Source organism: Lactuca sativa, chromosome 9 (assembly GCF_002870075.4).
Source record: "Lactuca sativa cultivar Salinas chromosome 9, Lsat_Salinas_v11, whole genome shotgun sequence".
In the NCBI taxonomy this organism is placed as follows: Eukaryota; Viridiplantae; Streptophyta; class Magnoliopsida; order Asterales; family Asteraceae; genus Lactuca; species Lactuca sativa.
The window spans coordinates 9,335,595-9,356,458 of NC_056631.2; the positions used below are offsets into that span (position 1 = coordinate 9,335,595).

General features: G+C 33.4%; 1 long non-coding RNA gene across 2 annotated transcripts; it reads right to left on the reverse strand.

Moving 5' to 3' along the window:
- Positions 1 to 2,370: 2,370 nt before the first annotated feature.
- Positions 2,371 to 4,484, reverse strand: LOC111921683 (uncharacterized). Of its 2 annotated transcripts, none has more exons than XR_006186841.2 (3): positions 4,227 to 4,484; positions 3,153 to 4,134; positions 2,371 to 3,024 (listed from the first exon to the last, which is right to left on the reverse strand). It is a non-coding gene; the product is annotated as an uncharacterized LOC111921683 (long non-coding RNA). The 2 variants fall into 2 exon arrangements; XR_006186840.2 differs by having other exon boundaries at positions 4,223 to 4,484.
- Positions 4,485 to 20,864: the final 16,380 nt, after the last annotated feature.

Genomic DNA, 20,864 nt, shown 5'->3' on the forward strand with positions numbered 1-20,864 from the left:
CATGTTGAATTTTTTAGTTTTGTTGCAGATCTGCACTAACAATGACTTTTCGAATTTAATTTCAGCTTGATGAGGAATTATATGTAGTTTGTTCAATTTTCAAAGTTACGATTGGTTTGTTTTATTTTTCTATACAGTTGATTGTGTTATCTTTCAAATAAGAAGTATTTGTTTTGTCTAAACTTCAATTTATAGTTCATTTTTTATTTTGTTTCTTTTATTAGCTTTATGTTTATGGATAATTTTATGTTTGAAAATGTATATATTGTTATTGCTAAACTTCAATATATATATAGTAACTTTATGTTTATGGACAATTTTATGTTTGAAAATGTATATATTGTTATTGCTAATTTGACCAAATTTGTATAATAAGGAGTATATATATCATATATACATAAATATAAGATGTTACAAATTATAAATTGCGATAAAAAATAAGATAAATTACAAATTGTCTTTTTAAAGTTTATCATTTTTTTTAAAAATTCCGGTCATAGTTATTCAAAAAGGATTAGCCATGTATGTATGTAGTTTGTTTGATAACCTAAAACATTAAAATAGTTTTATTTTAAACGAAAATCAAATATATAATTTTTAGTTTTAATCACTGAAATATTTTAGTTTTGAACAGAAAAAGAAAAATATTTCTAATGTTAATTTTTAATTAAAAAAAATTCAATGTTCACCAAAAGTTAATACTAATCATAGGCCAAAAACATTTTGTTACTTTTACGGTTTAACGACTACGACGAAGATTATTCTGCTAAAGAAACCAAACGTCTTCATTCTTCGATATAACTTTTCACTTATATATCGTAGCTTCGGGGATGAGTTGTGGATGGACTAGGGATAGGTCTAATTTTTTAAAAGGGGTCGGATTTCCCGATCCCATTGAATACGAGGACTAGATTGGGTAAACTAACAATGAGAATCATGGTATACCTATCCCCCGAGTGACACCAAAAGGAAAGTATTCATCGCCCGGTGTATAGCGTTTGCCTGATACTTGCAGGTTTCTTCTTTTTAATTGGCATGTTTTTTAAAATTAATCAATGGCCGCCGAAAAGAAATTAATTGCTCAAATGACTCTTATTGATAATTATTCGCACCCGTCGCTTAGCGCGGGTAAACGGCTAGTATATATATATATATATATATATATATATATATATATATATATATATATATATATATATATATATATATATACTGGGCGGGACCCGATGACCGACATATCTATATACCGAGCAGGGCCCGATGCTGGGCGGGGCCCAGTATATGTTGATATGTATGGTATGTGGTATTTTAGGGAACTTACTAAGCTTCGTGCTTACGGTTTTCAGTTTTGATTTCAAGTATTTCTGGCTCAAAAGAGAAAGGCCTGGTTTGATCGCAGCGCATCACCCATGTTTCCGCAACATGTCGATTTTGGAATTGTATTTTGATAACTCTTTTACTTTGAATGCTTTTGTAAAAAATAATTGGTGATTTGATTGTATTAAAAATTAAATTTTTTACCTCTTGATTTTTGGGATGTTTCACTTATGATCATAATCACGAACACGGTCTGGGTCTTAATGTGAATCTTTGGTCATTTGATTCAACATGTCGGTCTTCTTCTATTGAAATGCCAGTCTTGACAACCCTCCTATCACGGTTGTCTCTTTCGGCCTTGAACAAATCTTAATCGGTCTAGATGCCTCCTGGTCTTTTGCAGCTCCTCGGTCTTCAGTCTCGGTGCCACCCGGTCTTTGAAGCTTCTTATTCGGTCTTGATCACTCAGTCTTTTCTTGCTGCACACCCTTCTTGCTTTCTTTCTTTATTGCTTCTTGCTACTTGCTTTCTTTTCTTCTTTCTTCTTGCTACTTGCTTTCTTGCTTACTATTTCTTGTTGCTTGCTTTTTTTTTCTTGCTTGCTAACATATAGAGAAATTTTGCTGCTTCTTTCTTCTGATCACCAAACATGATCAACCTTCCTACTTGCTTTCACTCTTTCTTTTGATCACCAAATGTGATTTGACTTTCTACTTTCTCTCTTCCTCTTGACCTGATTACATAAGGTTGCAATTTACCATCTCTTTTTTGCTCTGAACCAGGTTTGAGCCTGGTGCTTTGATACCAAATGTTGAAAATCACCCCTTTACCACATGATAAAGACTCCAGAACTTACACCTTGATAACAACTCTCATGTATTACTCAAGGTTATTGGGTTCTTAGTGCTATATTCAAAATGATTACACATTTAATGAAAACTATCTAACCTATTTATAAACTACATGCTAAATACCATAAAATAGCATATACAATAACAAATTACTAGCCTATGATAATAAAGAAATACAAAGTTTATTCATTACTCATTAGTGAGTGAAGCAAGTGTGTCACTATTTCCAGAAATCAGCAACAAATGAAAGCATGTCAAGACCCGCAAATAGAAAGAATACCCTACCACCACTGGAGAGATTCTTGGTTGTCTCGGAACCGTTGGTCTACAAGAAGCCATTTTCATTCCCTAAAAGAACATGCCAAGCTTGGTTTCATCAAAATCATTCAAGTGCTAAAACAATTGAAACAAATACTTGAAAGTGTACTGCTATTTCTTGCATTTAAGCCAAACCTTAAACTTTCCATTTGCATACAACCACTTACACCATACACACCAGCCTAAATTCATTTCTTTCTACAATAACTTTAATCTTCAATCCTTGTACTTTATGATTTATTTATTCTTAGATAGATACACACCATGCCACACCACACATACACACATAGATTTATGATTATGAAAATCAGAACACAACCACACACATACACAAACATAAAATTATGATTTTGAAAATCAAAACTGAATTATGATTTTGAAAATCAGAACGTATAAGTATAGTATGTGTAAAACCTGCTATATTCGTAATGGCATTTGACAAAGCATGAGCTAATGAAACATCCTTTCAAACACCAGACAAATCCTCTCCTAAAAGCAATTTTTTGCAACTTTTCCTTCACCGTATCTAAATCTGAAACTGCAACTCAATTATCACCCAATTTAATCAATCAATCCAAAAAAAAATTGCAGGTTTAGGGCACAACAAAATCATTAAATCATGAAATCAGAATAAAACTCTGTAAAAAGCGGCTATTATCGTATTACCTAAAAATTTGTTGTCATTGTTTGTGGTGCCTTCATCACCTGCTCCGGGATTCATATTTTGTTCATCCTCAGTGAACGGAACCATTTTAAAAATTCAAGTAGTGAGGTTCATACAATAAAGATGAATACAAACAGGCTAACAAATCTTTTACTTTTTTCCTGTGTAAATTCGATTAAAAATAAGGATTTGGGAATGATCCTCCAATAAAGAATAGGATTCTGAAGAGACAACAATGGAGATGGCATATTATGAACTCACCTTTTCTTGAAAAATCATTGGGGATAAATTTAACGTCACGATGGAAAGGGTTAGAGAGAGAGAGAGGGTGTGGGTTTTTGAGGAAGGAGACGGGCAACGATGATAGATGAGTATACACACAACTCGAGGTATGGGGTTCAGAAAATTGATCAATGGATTAAAATCAAACTCGTTAGAATATTTACCTCCTGGTTTGAGAAAGATTTCTTTTAAACCTTTTGAAACTATTATTTGTGAAATAGATTCCTCTTGCTTCTTGATCAATTGCTCAATACACATGTGTTCGTCAGTTGTATACAGATAAATGCAGAGAAGGTCGAAGGCAGCCACAAACAAATACATATAAAATTAGACTTAGAGCTCATAAAAGTGATTTGCTCGTTCTTCCAATGTTTCAACAAAAAAACATAAAAACCCACAAATCAAGAAATCCAAATGGTTAAACAAAAGATAGGGCCAATAATCATTATGTTCTTACCTACATTTGGGCGGATAAACAGAGAGGGTCGAGAACTGTAATTGAGAAATGATCATAACTTTGTGGATCAGAGAGTTGAAGAAAAATGTTGAAAAATAGCAATGCACCTCATAACTCTATGAATCAAATCAGAGCCCCTTCACCTCACAGCACGATCGACAATGCTAGAAAAGAGAAGGAGGAAAAATATTATCCGACACCACTCCCTTCTTTTCTCTTATACCTATCATACCTTCAAATCAACTCTAACAGATGATGGTGAACATCAAATAAATAGATGAAAACAAATAAACACACACAAAGACAGGGAAAAAAAAGAACGAAGAAACATACATACGGTAATGGTAGAAGCTAGGGTTTTGAAGAGATTATGTCGATGGTGGACCCTCAAATGTGCGATGGTGACATTGATGCTGTCGATAAGAAATTCACTTTAGGGTTAGGGTTTCCGGTGTGCGATGGTGGCGTTGATGGTGGCAGCGAGATAGAGTTGGTAGTAACCGAGGCTACATGAGATTGAAGAGAGTAAGGAGGGAAACGGAAGAGATGTGGGAGAAATGACGGCTGATGGGAAGATATTAGGGTTTTCCAACATTCAGACGAAGAAGTTAAGACCGTGATGATAAGTGTGTGTATATTGTAAGCTTAATAGATTGTACATGGTGTTATAAGAATTATACCTCTTAATTTTCAAGAAATAGGCAATATCTTTAATAATATATATATATATATATATATATATATATATATATATATATATATATATATATATATATATATATATATATATATATATATATATATATATATATAAGTGTCAGATTTTATGGAGAGAATAAACTCCACTAACTCTTTTATATATTTGGGGGGGTGTTTGACTTAGCTTTTGAGAGACCAAAAGTCCTTTTAGAAAAAGATCAAAGGTAAAAGATGTTTGACAAAAGACTTTTAAAAACTACTTTTGGATTTTTGATAGAAGGAAAATCAAATTTTTGAAAAAGTCAGGAAAACCTGAATTTTTGCAACTTTTCCAAAAAGGATTTTTAGCCTCTAAAAAACTTAATTAAGCCAAACACCCCGTAGTTATTAACCCTGAAGACTAAATCAAGGAGGCCCATTATCTATGATCCATAACCTGAGATGCTCCATGCACTTAACCCATCAAGATTACCCAACACAAAGCTGTCAAAATATTTGAAAAATATGTAGAAACTTTTGCTATATGTGTTACAAAGCTGTCAAAGATTAAAAAAAAAACATGTAGAAACTGTTGCTAAACTAAAAAACTTTTATTTAAAAAGGAACGTACCTTCGTTTTTGTACTTGGTGCACGCCTCTCTTTGTTCCAAATCACTTTTCAACATCTCATATGTCGAATTCCATTTTGTTGGACAATCCCCACTTAAAAATTTCTTTGTTTCCAATCCACATAGCTTCATACACTTTTTAAATTGGGTTATTTTTTGTGACGAGTGTCTTGTGTACCTAACGATGGTAAGGCTTTATCGAACTTGCTTTGTGCATGAACTTGATTGAGACTTGCTTTTTTTGTGGAAGTCGACTGTCCAACACAGAGGGTACCGAGGGGCGAGGGTTTTTTTATTTTCTTATTTTATTTGGTATGAATATGTAACGAAGGTAGTAGATTTTTCCTTTTCTTTAACATACGCATAAACTTGGTACTCGTTTTGATTTTTGTCCAATTCAAGTCTTGAGCATCGATTTTTGTCCAATTCTAGTCCAGAGTACCATCCTATGTGTCCAATTCTAGTCCCACAATGTTTAGCCCAAACCTAGAAATTTTGAAAATCTGAATCTTAATTTTTTTTTGTTTGTTAGAAAATATTTTCTTAAAGTGACATAAAAATAATCCAAAATAAATTGATTTAGTGCAAAATGTTCATTTTAGACAGAATGATCATCATAAGAAATCTTCAAAAGTTAAAGAAATTTACCTTTACATAATGGAAGATGGTAATTGAAAGGGATAATGCCTTTAAAATGTAATGTAATTTTTAATTTGTATTTTTCCGTTCACATTTAAAATTTCAATTTTTTTAAACTGTACACATTCGGTGTTTATGACCGGATATTTCGGATAATCCGTAAAAAATAACTTAATATGGTAATATATTTTCTTACTCTGTACACATTTAGTCATTATATTTTTTATTGCGTAGTAAATATTTGTTGTTTTTGTACACATTTAATATTTATGATCGTTTTCATTAGGTTTTGCTCACGATATTCTACATAAGACAATCATTAATAAGTTGTTCAGGATTGTTAATGCTTATGATTACCACGACCTTGACTATTTGGTTGTTTAGGTCTTAAATACTGAATATGTACGGTTTAAACATATTAAAGGATAAATATAAAAAAAACAAAACAAAATATATATAAATAAATAAGTATATTAAAGTTGTTATCCCTAATTGAAATGATGAAGACTTGTTGAAATTGTCTGAAGTGTTATCAATACTTTTTCCAATTTGAAACTTGTTGAAATGACGTGAACAAGCTAGATACATTTCTTGCCGGCTCAAAAATGTTTTGTTTTACACAAAAACCTACAATGGAATCCGGTCTTCGGTTTTATCTCCCGGTCTCGATTTTTGTCACTAGAACGATGAAGGACAAAACTTTTTAAAATAATGTACAAATGTTGTTGGGTAAAGTACAAGTACTTGGACTGAATTTTCATGGAAAATTAATTAGTTGGGAAAAGGAATTAAAGATTGAAAGCAATGTGTGTAAGTTAAAGGGAAAAGAAAGAGGACACTTGGGTAACAAGGACCACCCTACCAACTGTAACTGTGCGCACCCTACAATCTGCTCCGGCCCTTATCAATTCCGCTGTAATTATTTGGATTTTTATGTCCATGGCATCCTAATTTTTGAACTAGTCTCTTTATTTTTTTTTTAAATATTTTTATAAATAACGTAAATATATATATATATATATATATATATATATATATATATATATATATATATATATTTATGCCCGGCCCTTATCATGTAAATATATTTTTTAATATATTTTTGTAATTTTTCATAAATAATTAACATATTTATTGTGTATAATATTAAGAAGAATCAAATATTGAAATGCGTAATAATATCCAGCCGTAAGGCTAGTGGTTACCGATGCAGTCATCCCCAAATTTATGTAATTAATAGAAATTTGGAAATATATAATGCCAATAAAAAATTTAAGAATTTTTGCTCCATTACAAGAACATCATATAATGGATATAATATCTACCTCCTTTCTGCACACTTCCTAGTTTTGTTACTATATGTTTGTTTATTTCAAAAAAAGAAAAAAAGTTTATCCGTATAATAAATGAATTAACATTTAACATGAACTTGGTATGTATATTCGACAATCATAATGCTTATTGATTTATTTATTTTTTCAGTTTAAAAAAAGAGAGACCATTATGTATATATTGTATTGTGATAAAAATACAAGATGTTAAAGATATAACATAAAAGAATTAAAAGAAAAGGGATACAAGATGCAGGATTGTTTGACTTATTGCTTGTGTGAAACTGTGAATGAATGAAAGAAGGGCAGCTAGTAGTGTTGGGTGCATTCCTAACTCTATATCACCTCACCTCTCTCTGAGATATTAATCCCCTGAACCTAATTAGGGTTCTCCATTATATATCAATGCATGCAGCCTAGCTACTTATTTACTTGCAGCTACTGACACCTGTGCTAGCTGCTGCCTGCTGCTGAACTGATCACATGACTAAAGCTGCTTCAAATTTCAATTCACTGTTGGACCTTATGGGTTTTTTAGGGTTTTCTCTCCAGGTTCATTTTCACTAACCCTATCTGTGGATCACCACACCCCACCTTGCTTTTATAAATTGTCTTATAAAGTGTTTTATTGTGGATACATGTTAGCTTCTTATGTGTTCGTATTGTGTAGGTTCTTGAAATCTTGAAAACCCTACTCTTTTTTTTTTTTTTTTTTTTAAACTTTTTTAAAGCCAAAAACTATCCTTTTGAATTCTGAGTAAAACCCTAGTTATGGGTTAGCCCTACCCCACTACACCACCCTACCCGGTTTGGCTTTATAAAAATTCAAACGAGTTTTCATTTGATACACGTCTTTCATCTGCTAGCTTCTTCTATTCTCTTAACTCATTTTTGGTTTCTCTTCGAAATCTTGAAAACCATAATGTTTTTTCTCAAAAAGCTAAAAACTAATCCAATTAGTATCGAGTTTTGAGTCCCCGACTTGTTTCTCTTTGAGATTTGGAAACTCTAATCTTGTTCACAAAGGTGAAAAAGGAAACATTATCCACAGATAAAGAGAACAAACACCCTGTTGTAAGTTAGCTTAATACAAGGATTGGAGTTTAGTTTGGTGAAGGAGATGAGTTCCAATATACATGGTGATCAAACTGAAGGAAAAGGTGAAGCTGCCAGCATGATCTAGCCACTCTTTTGATCTGACTTAACTCATAAAGTTAAAAGAATCCGTGGCTAGGTCATGCGGTCGGCTTCACTTTTTACTTTATTTTGAATTCAACAAAAAAACATTCAACATCGTGATTAATCCAAATAGCAATAAAAGAAACTCGTCTGGTAATGTTTCACTTTCTACTTTTTTTTATAATTTTTTAATAAATTTTATATTTCTAAAATTTAGCTACTCAATTAGAAGATTGAATATAGTCCATATTACTGTCCTTTTATAGTAATTTTGTGTAGAGTGGCAGTGGTGTATCCAAGTGCTTGAAGTTGATATTATAAAGATTGTAAGTTCAATTTTGCTATGTAAATAACATCAAAATTTGGCTTAACGATATTCGTTCTTTCCTATATAAATTTACAAACATAAATTTTTAAATAAAGACAACTTACACTAATTCAATATATATATATATATATATATATATATATATATATATATATATATATATATATATATATATATATATATATATATATATATATATATATAGAGAGAGAGAGAGAGAGAGAGAGAGAGAGAGAGAGAGACGAATGGGTTCTATGGAAAACAAATAACTAGGGCAACATCTACCGGAACCAATAATCAAATGACACGTGTCCATTTCTTTCTTCACAAGTAATGTATTGTGGAAGTTATTGTGAAGTGATGTGTTGTCATGTTTTTATTGTTTCAAATATGTGTTGCCCTAATCATTCATTTTCCATATAACTCTTCCCTATATATATATATATATATATATATATATATATATATATATATATATATATATATATATATATATATATATATATATATATATATATATATAAAATTAAAAAATATAGCCCGGTACACGTGATTTTATGGTTAAGGCTGCTGGGTATGACAACATGTTATTATATGTTGTCACATCAAAAAGTTATCACATCATCATCCTAGTCATAATGGGTGTTATAACACCAAAGGTGGAAATGGACAACACCTAATAACCAATCACCGAGCCCGTTTTCTCCCGTCACCACCATAACGCGAGACAACATAACACCAAAAAACGCGAAGCCGACGCAGTGATCCCCGCATTATACTGATGTTTTTAGCTCTCCACGTCTGAATAACGCAACCTCCCGTTGCCCGTACCTAGCACTCTAAAAACTTTTGTAATATTAAACTTTATATTAACTGCATACTAATTATTATTTAATCATTCTAAAATCTGTCAAAAACAATCATTAACTGTACTTGATGAAAACTTGCACAGAATACAAATTAATCGTACCATTCACTTGCGGTGTCACGTGCATCCCTCGTCCAAAACCATTAGGTGATGTAAATCCTAAAATGTCAATATCAATGGATCATGTCCTGGTTTTGAACATGAGAGTTCCAATATCGAATTCCACTTCTGACCATAATTATGAAATACGAATAGTTGGCTAAAATTTCAAGGTTTCATCCCATAGCTCAATTATAATATTCCATTATACAAAATAAAAATCAAATTGGCTAAAATAAGTGGCCAGGCGCCACTTTAAGTGGGGTGCTGGGTGCATGGCCTCACTTGGAGGTGGGTCCCACCATATTTAGTACTATAAAACCCTAAAGAAATCTGATTTTTACTAAAAAGCCCCTCTTTGGCCCCCACTTTTACATCAAATACCCTATTGATAAATTTTTTTTTCTAAAAATAATCCAATTTTTTAAAAAGTTTCACAATTTTATACTTGTATGTATTTTTTTTTATCAATAATGGACCGCAGTTAGATTTTGTTCTGGATCCACCACTGACTAAAATGCTTCTGAGATCAAAATTAGACAGTTTTTTTTTAAATGGCATTTGCCAAGAATGGGCTTTTGTTCGAATTTTCTCTAAATAAGGTGTTTGTTTGTATTAGAGGTGGTATGGTAAATAGGTCTGGTTTGCACGGAATAATTTTAAGAGAAATTTCATCGAATGATCAAAGGGAAGGGGGTGTTTGAACATTTTGACCACAAAAATTTGAGTTTTGTAGAATGACCAAAGGATTCGCAGAGGGGGCTCCGTGGAAGCTTTTTACCTTCTAAGGAATGTGAACAGTAACGAGGAATTGAGGTGACAGAGAAAAGACAAAAAAACGGTTTGTTGCATACTTCCGTAGAGGGGGCTCTACAGAAAGGTTGCTAAGACTCTTCGGATCTGTTCTTCATCAGTACACCTAAGGAATTATTCTTCGGCTAACCATGGCAAAAATCGAAATTTCATTACTGTTTTTAATCAATTAACCTAGGAAACACCCTAAGATTTAATATAAATCAAATACCGAGGGTTTCATACAACTTCAAAACTAGGAACCAGAGTTTTTTTAGGGTCCACCTCACCATCCTTGTATTCTGCCCTTCGTCGACATCTCTTCTTCTTCTTCTTCTTCTTCCCTTGGTTCCCCATCAAAGCCCGAATCTCCCTTCAAAAAATTCGTTACTTACGCAGCCAACAAAGTGAGAAATGGCTTTTTTTGGTGTGATTTTACAATTTTACCCCTTCCACCCCATTTCCGCAGAACTATTCACCTTCCTCATAAGGATTAAGCCTTCCGAAAAGCACCCTCTGCGGAAGTGATGGTCATTTACCAAAATCAAATTCTTTATGGTAAAAATCTTCAAACCCTCCATTCCCTTTGGTTATTTGAATTTTCTCTAATTTTAAAGTAGGTAAGTCGATATGAGTTACGATGGCAACAAATTGTTGGCATAGGTCGAGTTTTGCATACCTGTAAAATTGTTTTTCTCTAATACGAGAAGATATAATGGATTAGGTTGTGCGAGATTACCAAATGTGAGTTGCTAGGTATAACTTGGGGTGAGGGTTCCATATTTTTCAACCCATCTAACCTCTTAACATCGAATGCTAGACATAAGTAATTCATTTTTACCAACCCTCCCAACCAATAAAAGTTTTGTGTACCTTTTGTAAGATTTGTTAACGGGGAAATGAGAACAATGACTTAAGCCATTAAATGCATGTACTTTCTAGTGGTGGAATGTTTAAATTCTTATTTGACATGATCGAGAGCTTACTGGGTGTTTGTGAGTGTTTTTGAAATTGATTTAATTAGGGGTGAGCATAATAACTGAAAACTCATACCAAAACCAAATTAACCAATATAACCGAACCATAATAACCAAACCATTTTAAAAACTGTTGGTTCGGTTTTTGATTTTTGTTAACCAATAACTAACGGTTCGATTATGATTTTATAGATTAACCGAACCGCTAACTTTATATTTTAATATATAAAAATTATAGACTATATATAAAATAATATAATCAAACTTATTTAAGACCCATTAAACTTTCAAAATATAATTCATTAATCCTCAATTATTAGGAGACGAATGAGCAATCAAACCATCAAAGGTTGATCATGCAGACACACACAATCTTCCAATCATGCATTGAGTTAGATTATTGATTAATGTTGTAATTCTTAATCGACTAATTCTACAATTTGTAAACATTATTCACAAATAGTGTAATCTTCACACCCATAATCCTAATCGGAGGCTTCTCACACTGTTAATCCTAATCAAAGATTGTTTTGACTTTATAGACGTATTCAAATGATTTTTTGACTTTATAATCAAGAATTTTAGGTAAGTTAAGGTTTTATTTATTTTTTATTGTGATATATTAAGAATGCATTTTTTTTGTAACACCCAAAAATTTCAAACCAATTTAAACTTTAAAACATGTCAAGTTCATCAAAACATTACAACTTTGTTTTCAAAATATTATTTATCAGAGTATTCCCAGAAACATAAACATAATATGAGGGCTATATGACCATGTCTTCCCCTTGCCGCGGCCCGCTGATGTACCTGAAACAATAAACTGAAACTGTAAGCCTGAAAGCTTAGTGAGTTACCCCCAAAATACCGATACACATACAGTCCACATATTCGTGTCAACAATAACATATCATAACAAACTGAACAGAACAGTATATAACGGGTCCACAGCCCTACAGACTGCAATACCCACGAGCCCACAGTACGAGTCTCCCTTAGCCCGTAACTGGAATGCCCCCGAGCCCACAATACGAGTCTCTTTTAGCTCATAACTGGAATGCTCCTAGGGTTAGTTGGCTACCGCACGAAGTAGTACAACCTCAACCCATCCCATATAACAAACACATAGCATAACCACTGAGCATGCAATAATCACATAACATCACAGGTAGTCCTACAGGTCTACCTAAATGGAATAACCACTAGCATGAAACACTAAATCATACTCAACATCTACCATCCTAAGATGAAATATCCAATGGGCCGGCCTTGGTGCCTTAGACCCCTTAGTATAGTGAGGATAACTCACCTTGCAACTGTCGTCTGAAACTAGAAAGCTCGACTCCCGGATCACCAACATGAACTCCACCACCTATAGTTACCATAAACCCTTTTTCACAAATCTCTAAATTACCAGAATACCCTCAGAAGTCAACTGGTCAACCCTTGGTCCAAGTCAAAGTCAACAGTCCATGCTGACTCGACTAGTCGAGTGCAGTTCACCGACTCGTCGAGTCCTTCCTGAACTCGAGAAGTTGTGAAATCCCTGATTGGCTCGTCGAGTTCTTCTTTAACTCTCCGAGTTCATACGTGTCCAAGAATTGGGAGAAACCCTAGCCGACTCGCCGAGTCGTCGAGCAACTCGCCGAGTCCAAGGCAATCTTCAACGGACTCGTCGAGTTGTTCATCTAACTCGTCGAGTTCATGGCCATCTTCAACGGGCTCGCCGAGTTTTTCTTCCAACTCGTTGAGTCCTTGCAGACCTTCATCCATGCAGACGCTATTTAAGCAAAGGCAAGGTTCCAAATTATAGATCCAAGCTTCTAGGGCATGTTTATCACGTAAAGTCACAAACTTTACGTGCATGCAAGGCTTTAAGACCCTTAAATGTCAAAACTAAGCTTGCAATGAAGTCTCACACTTGAGGGAAGGCTCCTACTAGGCAAGGCTGATGACTTTATGGATCTAGAGGTCAAAGGGAGTCCAGATATGAAGTTACAACTTTAGATCTTAGCTTAAACTTGGGGAGCCTTTCAAAGGACCCATCCAAAAGAGGTTAAAAGAGAGACGAGCTAAAGGAACATCCCAATACCTTCCAGAGAGTGACAACTGATGAATCTCTTAGCTCCCCATGAGTTCCTAGCCTTGATTTCCTTGTTTTCCCCAAGTGTTTCCTTCTCCAAGCTTGAACACACCAAAAGAACACACACACACGATTTAGGGTTTGAGAGGGGCAAAGGGCAGTAAAGGGGAGGCTGGGGGAGGCCAATGATCCTTTAAATAGGGTGCAAAACCCCAAGATTTAGGGTTTCACCTGCCAGCTCCTACTCGTCGAGTCCCTTCTTGGACTCAGCGAGTAGGTCATTAAAATGCGTGGACCAACCCGCTGCTACTCGACGAGTAGGGCAATCAACTCGTCGAGTAGCCCTTGAAACTAAGAATTCATACATTAAATCAGTACTTGAGAATCGGGGCGTTACATTTTTTGAATTTTTTGGCTTTTTTTATTTACTGTTTTTGACTTAATCAGATTGAATGTATACGGGTGATTGACTTTTTTTTTTATCCATTTAACACATAATATGAATGTTTGGCTATTTTATTTTATAGTTTTTTTATTTAATCACATTGAACATGTATGAAAGTTTGGCTTTATTTTAATGTTAATATCAATTATCAATATATGAAATTACTAATGTCAATTTTTTTTAATGTTTTATATTTTTATTGAATATTTTGGATTTTGAATATGACTATGTGTTATCTCACTCTGAGTATCAAATGTACATATTTTTTCTATTAATATAAGCTAGGTTATAAACATTGGCGTCGAGAACTTTTTTGTATTCTTTTTTCATTTTTTTATGCCAATATACTTTCTCCATTTATATTAATTTGACCATTACGGTTAACCAATATTAACCATTAACCAAAACCGTTAACTGACAAAAACCATTAACCATAACCAATATTAACGATACTCAATGGCTACCAAAATGCATTAACCAATCATAATGATTATGGTTCGGTTTTCACCAATAACCGAACCAAACCGCCCCATACACACCCCTAGATTTAATAACTTATTAGCTTTTCAAAAAGTAAATAAGTTAAAAAAAAAGATTTATTAAACACTAACATTTTAATATAAAAAATGATTTTTCTCCAAAAGCCAGGAATTTCCGACTTTTACAAAAAGTCAATAAACTAATTGAAAAGCACCCAAACAACCCCTCAATTAGTCCTTCCAAATTAGTAGAAGGCTTAGGTTCTTATTTGATTCAATAAAATTAGAATACATTTCTATCTAATAGAATGAAACGACCCAGATTCCACATTAAGATCTAATCTAGGAGAAAGCTGCTCCGTGATATTGGGGGTTCTGTTTTCTTATGGATCTCTTTGCACCGAACCTAAAAATTATTTTCCATTACACGCATGTCCACGTACCGCTCTTTTAAAGTTGTAGGTTTGGCTTCACTTTCCTGCACAGTGTTGTGTAACACCAACACCCTCCCTTTAGCCCTACTAGGAACAATAAAGTTCCATTAAATATTTACTAAATAAAAACTAATAAATAAAACTAAAAAAATAAAACATTTGAGATAAAACTTCGTTAAAGAAAACACATTCCAACAAAAGTTGATTTTTTCTAACTTCTGTTTTTTAAAACTTTTTTAGAAAGAAATTGTTAAAATGGAGGTTGATGGTGATCATTTATCCACTCAACAATTAGAAGTTCAAATGCAAGTGTTTTGTGCTCTAAAATGTTTATATTCAATTTTTTTGTTGCTCTTTTGTGATGTGAAGTGGTGTTCCTCTTTTGTGTTTGTACTAAAACTAGCTTTTTTTTTAAGGTTTGATGTTGATTTGGCGGTGATTTGATGTTTTTTTTTTTTTTTTTTTTTTTTTTTTTTTTTTTTTTTTGTCAAATGGATTATAGATGTTTTTTGTGTTGCCAAACTTGTGTTAAATAGTTTTAAGTTTTTTCTTATTGAACAAGTTTTTTTTTGAATGATAGATTTTGAGTTTTTGTATTTAGTAGGTACCCTTGTACCGAACCGTTGTTATTCACCTTCACATGGTTTGATTTAGCTCATTTTTTATACAATTTGGTAGCGAATGCAAGGTACTCTCCCCGTGGTTATGATTCACAATTTTATTGCTATACAAGCTCAACCGCCTCATAAACATCTATAGTGATAGTGGTGGTGGCAATGGTTGACGTCGACGGTAATGGTAGTAGTTGCAGGCGGCGATGATGTTGACTGTTGCTAAAGGTGGTGTTGGTGCATGCATGTTGAAGGTGGTGATGGTAGTGTTGATGGTTAGCCGACGGTGGCTAAAGGCGGAGATTGTGGTAGTGATAGTTTATTTTATTTACTTCTTTTATGTAGTTTATTTTAGTATTTTTAACCTTTTTGTTGTTTTTGTATTGTATATTTTATCCTTTCTTTATCTTGGATCATATCGACTGCTTTTTCTTTTGCATAAGTTATTTTGTAGGTTTTTGGAGTCTCGTTGTTGTTACAGATTATATTGTTTCTGATTTGTTAGGCTTTGTGGACTTTTAAGGAGCTATTGGGCTTTACTAGATCCATATTTGAAGTTTTAGGCTTGGTGTATTGAAGACTTGGATGGGTCATGAATACTTGAAAATGGGTTTGGACTATCCATTTTGAGGTTAGAAGATGATTGGTCCATATTTCAATGATGTGAGGAGTGAAGGGGACTAATGAAATCTCAAGTAGTGGATTGAACTAGTGGGGGAGGATTCCACCTGCAGAACTCTACGCGCCCACCCGCGCAACTGCCTTCTCGGGGGCATTTTGGTCATTTGGCTCATCATTTGCCTTGGGGGTTAGGTATTGCAACCCCTAGATTGATTTTGGACACAATTGGAGTAGCTTGAGGTGATTTTGGAGAGCTAGATGCATTCATCATCTCGGTATTTTAGTATTTTCTAAATCCTTTTTATGTTAAAACGCACTTGTGATCATTTCTTTGTTGCCATGAGTGACTAGACACTTTATTTTGGTTGATGTTAGATGCATTTTATATGAATCTTTTAACACGTTTTTGTCAGTGGTTTCTTATAAAAAGCTAGCTATCTCCATTGTTTTACTATGAATTGCGTATTTTCCATTATTTCCATAGAATTCTTGTACTACTATCTTTTGTTATAATTTCAGGGTAAATTAGAACAGATTGAGAATATGACACCTTGAGGATGCGTTTGATGGAGCATTAGAGCTTAATTGGAGCTGGGAATAGGGGTGTTCGTTTCAATAGATCAGTTCCATCCGATCCAATTAAATAAATCCAAACTGATTTCGGTTTTCTAAATATAGATCCGAATAGTCCAAACTAATTTCAAATCCAATCTGATCTGATCCAATTACAATTCGATTGGATCGGTTTTTATAATTCGGTTTTCAAAAACCAGAAAATCGTAAAATGATATATATAATTATAATATTATCTAATTTTAACAAAAGAAGTAAAACCAAATTACTTAGTTGTGATTTAAATATATAAACAACTACAAAAAAAATGTATATTATAGTTTAATATTTAATAGATAAAAAAATGTTTGACATACTAATATTTTTCATTAGCTGAAACTTTTTGAACTTATTTGAAAAAATAAAATATAAAATTAATAAATAATTATAGATATATTAAAAATAAATAAATAATAAATGGTTATTCGGTTTTTTTGGACTATTCGGTTCTTATTTTATAAATCAAAACCAATCCGAAATCCAAAATAATAATTCGATTTTGTTGAAAACCAATCCAGAAATCCAAATATCCAAACCAAATTGCCCAATTGAACAATTCGGTTTTATCCAAATAGTGAACAACCCTAGCTGGGAACTTGTGAATGGTGCCAAGGAATGCTTGGAAGTTGCTATAACCAATGAAAAACGAACATTTCCCATGAAATTCAAGAAATTCGATTGTGTTTCTACCAAAAGCACGATCCTGTGAAAGCTCCGGTAGTCTTTTGCCTAGTTTTTAAGTCATAGTAAGAAAACAAGAAAACTTGATCGTGCTTCGTTCATAAACACGATCGTGTTGATGTCACGTACTCAAGAAATTCCTCAAAAATCATTTGGATGCATTCTACGAGCCTAGCATGACCGGAATCCCAAAATTCGATCGTGTTTTCCTCAGAAACACTATAGTGTTTTTATGAAAAGTGTCAAGAATGGCAACACACTTCATTAAACGGGTTTTGGACGCGCTTTGAAGAAAACACAATCATGCCCTTCAAAAAAACGATCGTGTGATGGGTTGACAACTCTTTAGACTTATAAATAGCATCTTATAACACTTTTGTCGCCCTAACTTCGACCAGAGGCTGCAGAGAGGCGATTCTCTGAAGATTCCAAGTGCAAAATGAAGATCTGAATAACACGATTCAATATGTATCATCAGTTAGTAAGATTAATCATTTAAGACTTAATTTTATCTTCTGTAATTCATTTTTTTCCATGCCAATTTTATCTTCTGTAATTCATTTTTTGCCATGTCAGGCTAAAAACCCTTGATTTCAGTTTTGCAAAAGACTCGAGTTTTCATGCAAGTAATTAATAGGCATGGTTTTTGGTTATGATTACTATTTAGTTTGATCAGTTTTATGCTTAACTGAACAAATGATTTTGATTCAATTTCTGTTGGCTACTGTAATTGCTATTGAATAATTCTAGTTATCTGATTGTTTAGATCCGTAATTGTCTTTATTAATTAGTGTAAGTAACAAATATTAGATTGGTTATGTGTTTATGATTTAACTCTAATATAAAATGATTAGACAAGTTTTATATGCTTCTGAGCTTGTGAGAAGTATTGGACTTTATTGAGAATTTTACATTGTGTCTAATGCTACTTTTCTCAATTAATTAAGAGTTTGTTTAGCTAATTCTGTAAACAGTAAGGTTTAATTCAAATAGCTTATTTTGATTAAACATTTTAGTAAAAGAAAAATTGGTAGAGCTTATTCATGATTTTTACTACCAGTTTAAACAATACGCAATTCAAACAATCGTATTGAAGGTTATTTGCATGATTAGGAGATTCACCATAAAACTGAAATTGCTTTTATTTCCTGATATTTTCTCAAGTATTTAAATTGAGTTTTATTTTATTAATTTATGTTCAAATTAGTTTTAATAATCATCACCCCCCCTAATTTAAATTTTTGTCAGACTAGTGTGTGCCTTATGCAAGAAAGACATAGACTTTAGGATGTGTCCCTATGGATTCAACCATGCTTTCCTGTACTACCTCTTAGTGCATTTGAGCAACATTTTTATTAATATTATTTATTTCTGTAGGTGTTGTGACACGTCTCTAACAAATTGGCATCGTTATCGGGGATACGACAAACACTGATCGTTTTATGACAAGATCTTCACTTACAGGTACCCCACTAAGGCTCGATCCAGAAATAGAGAAAACAACAAGAAAACTTAGAAAAGAAGCAGCTCAAAAGAAAAAGTTAGCTAGTTTTTTCACATATAAATCTTCTCTATCTTCAAATAAAATAGATCCATAAGGCAACCCCATGTTAAACGAGCCTGCAATAACATTTTCATCTTTTACTAGACCACCCCCATCCTCGCATTCTCACAGTCCATACAAAACATACTCTGCAACACCTTATGCTAAATCTGAAAACACCGAATCATGTGATTCAGATTCTAAAACAAAACCAACCATGAGTGATGCAGGAGACGGTGAGAAGAAGACTCTCAGAGAAAGAGCAACATAAGAAGTTACAAAACAATCTCTATGTATCACTTTTTCCAGAAGCTCAGAACTTTGAGTGTCTATACGATCTCCCTTCTGGGATGAAGCCACATGCTATTACAGAACACCTTATCAAGTTAAGGGCATTCTTTTTTTTTTTAGTCCAGGATGCAGAAAAAGAGTGTTTATACGATCTCCTTTCTGGATTTATTACCACATGGAACGAGTTGCAAAGCTTTTTCTGGAAAAATACTTTCTAAAGGCGAAAGTGTCTAATCTGCACAGGTAAATCTTCAGTATAAAGCAAGGAAAAAGAGAAGCTCTCCACACCTATTAGGAGCTCTTCAAGAAGTTACTGGTCTGATGCCCGTAACATGGGATAAGTGATTTTCGACTTCAATAGTTCTTCTGTGAAGGCCTAATACCTATGGAGAGATGACTGATTAATCCTTCGAGTGGTGGTTCACTTGTAGATATGACACCAGCTGAAATCCGGACGTTAATAGAAAAGTTGGAAATCGAATCAAAACATTTTGCAAATGAAAAAGAATGGTAACCATATCAACTTAAAGTAATGAAAGAGATCAGTGATGCCCACCTTGATACACAAGTTTCATAATTAACGAGAGTTGTTCTCTTGTTGACAAAAGATTAGAGTATGAAAACAAAAGTCAAGTTTGTGGGATATGCTTGAAGACTGGGTACCCAATAGACATGTGCCCAATATTGCAATATGAAACTGAAGCTATCCAGGCTATGGGAGGTTATCAAGCATAAAAACAGAGAGAGTTTGACCAGCCTCGCAACAACCAAGCATGGGGAGGATTCTAGAACATAATCTTTTAGCAGAGGCCCTAACAGAATTTCAAACACAGACAACAGTACTAGAAGCCACCTGGGTTCCACCCACTTGCTTTTCAGCAAAATCAGCAACAACCCACTTTCCAACAAGCACATGTTCCACAACAAGCCAATAATTTTGACATGTCTTTAGAAGACATTATGAAAGGTCTAGCTACTAGTACTCATTCCTTTCAAAATGAGACCAAGTCGATATTCAAAAATCTGGAGCAACAAGCATCACAACCCGCGAACTCTATTAGCAAGTTAGAAGTGCAAGGAAAGTTCCCATCTAGTTGATTTTTACGTCTTAGATATGGGAGATGATGACTCATTAAATTCCAGTTCCATTCTTTTGTGGAAATCATTTCTAAAAACTACAAGAACTAAAATAGATATTTATGATGGCACCCTTTCCATGGAATTTGATGGTGAAGTCAGCAACTTCAATATTTATGATGGCATGCATTATCCAGATGATGTTTTAGCTCTTAGTTTCATAGATGTAATTGAACCATTAACTACAAAATATTTTGAGATTACTAACCTTGAGTCACTAGCATTAGTATTCCATAGAAATATGTTTGTTCATGCAACTCAGATGTTATCAAAAAAATTTGTTGTTGACAAACAAGTGCTAGAAATAACAGCTCACATGGACAAACAGAGAAAAGTTAGGTATGAAAATCAGATTTTAAAATTACCTGATTCTAACTCCAAATGTTTTCCTTATATAGTGCAGTCACCTACCTTAGAGCTAAAAACTTTACCAGAGCATCTGAAACACGCATATCTTAGAGAGCAGGAAACACTTCTAGTCATCATATCCCATAAGCTGTAAAAAAAGGAAGAACCTA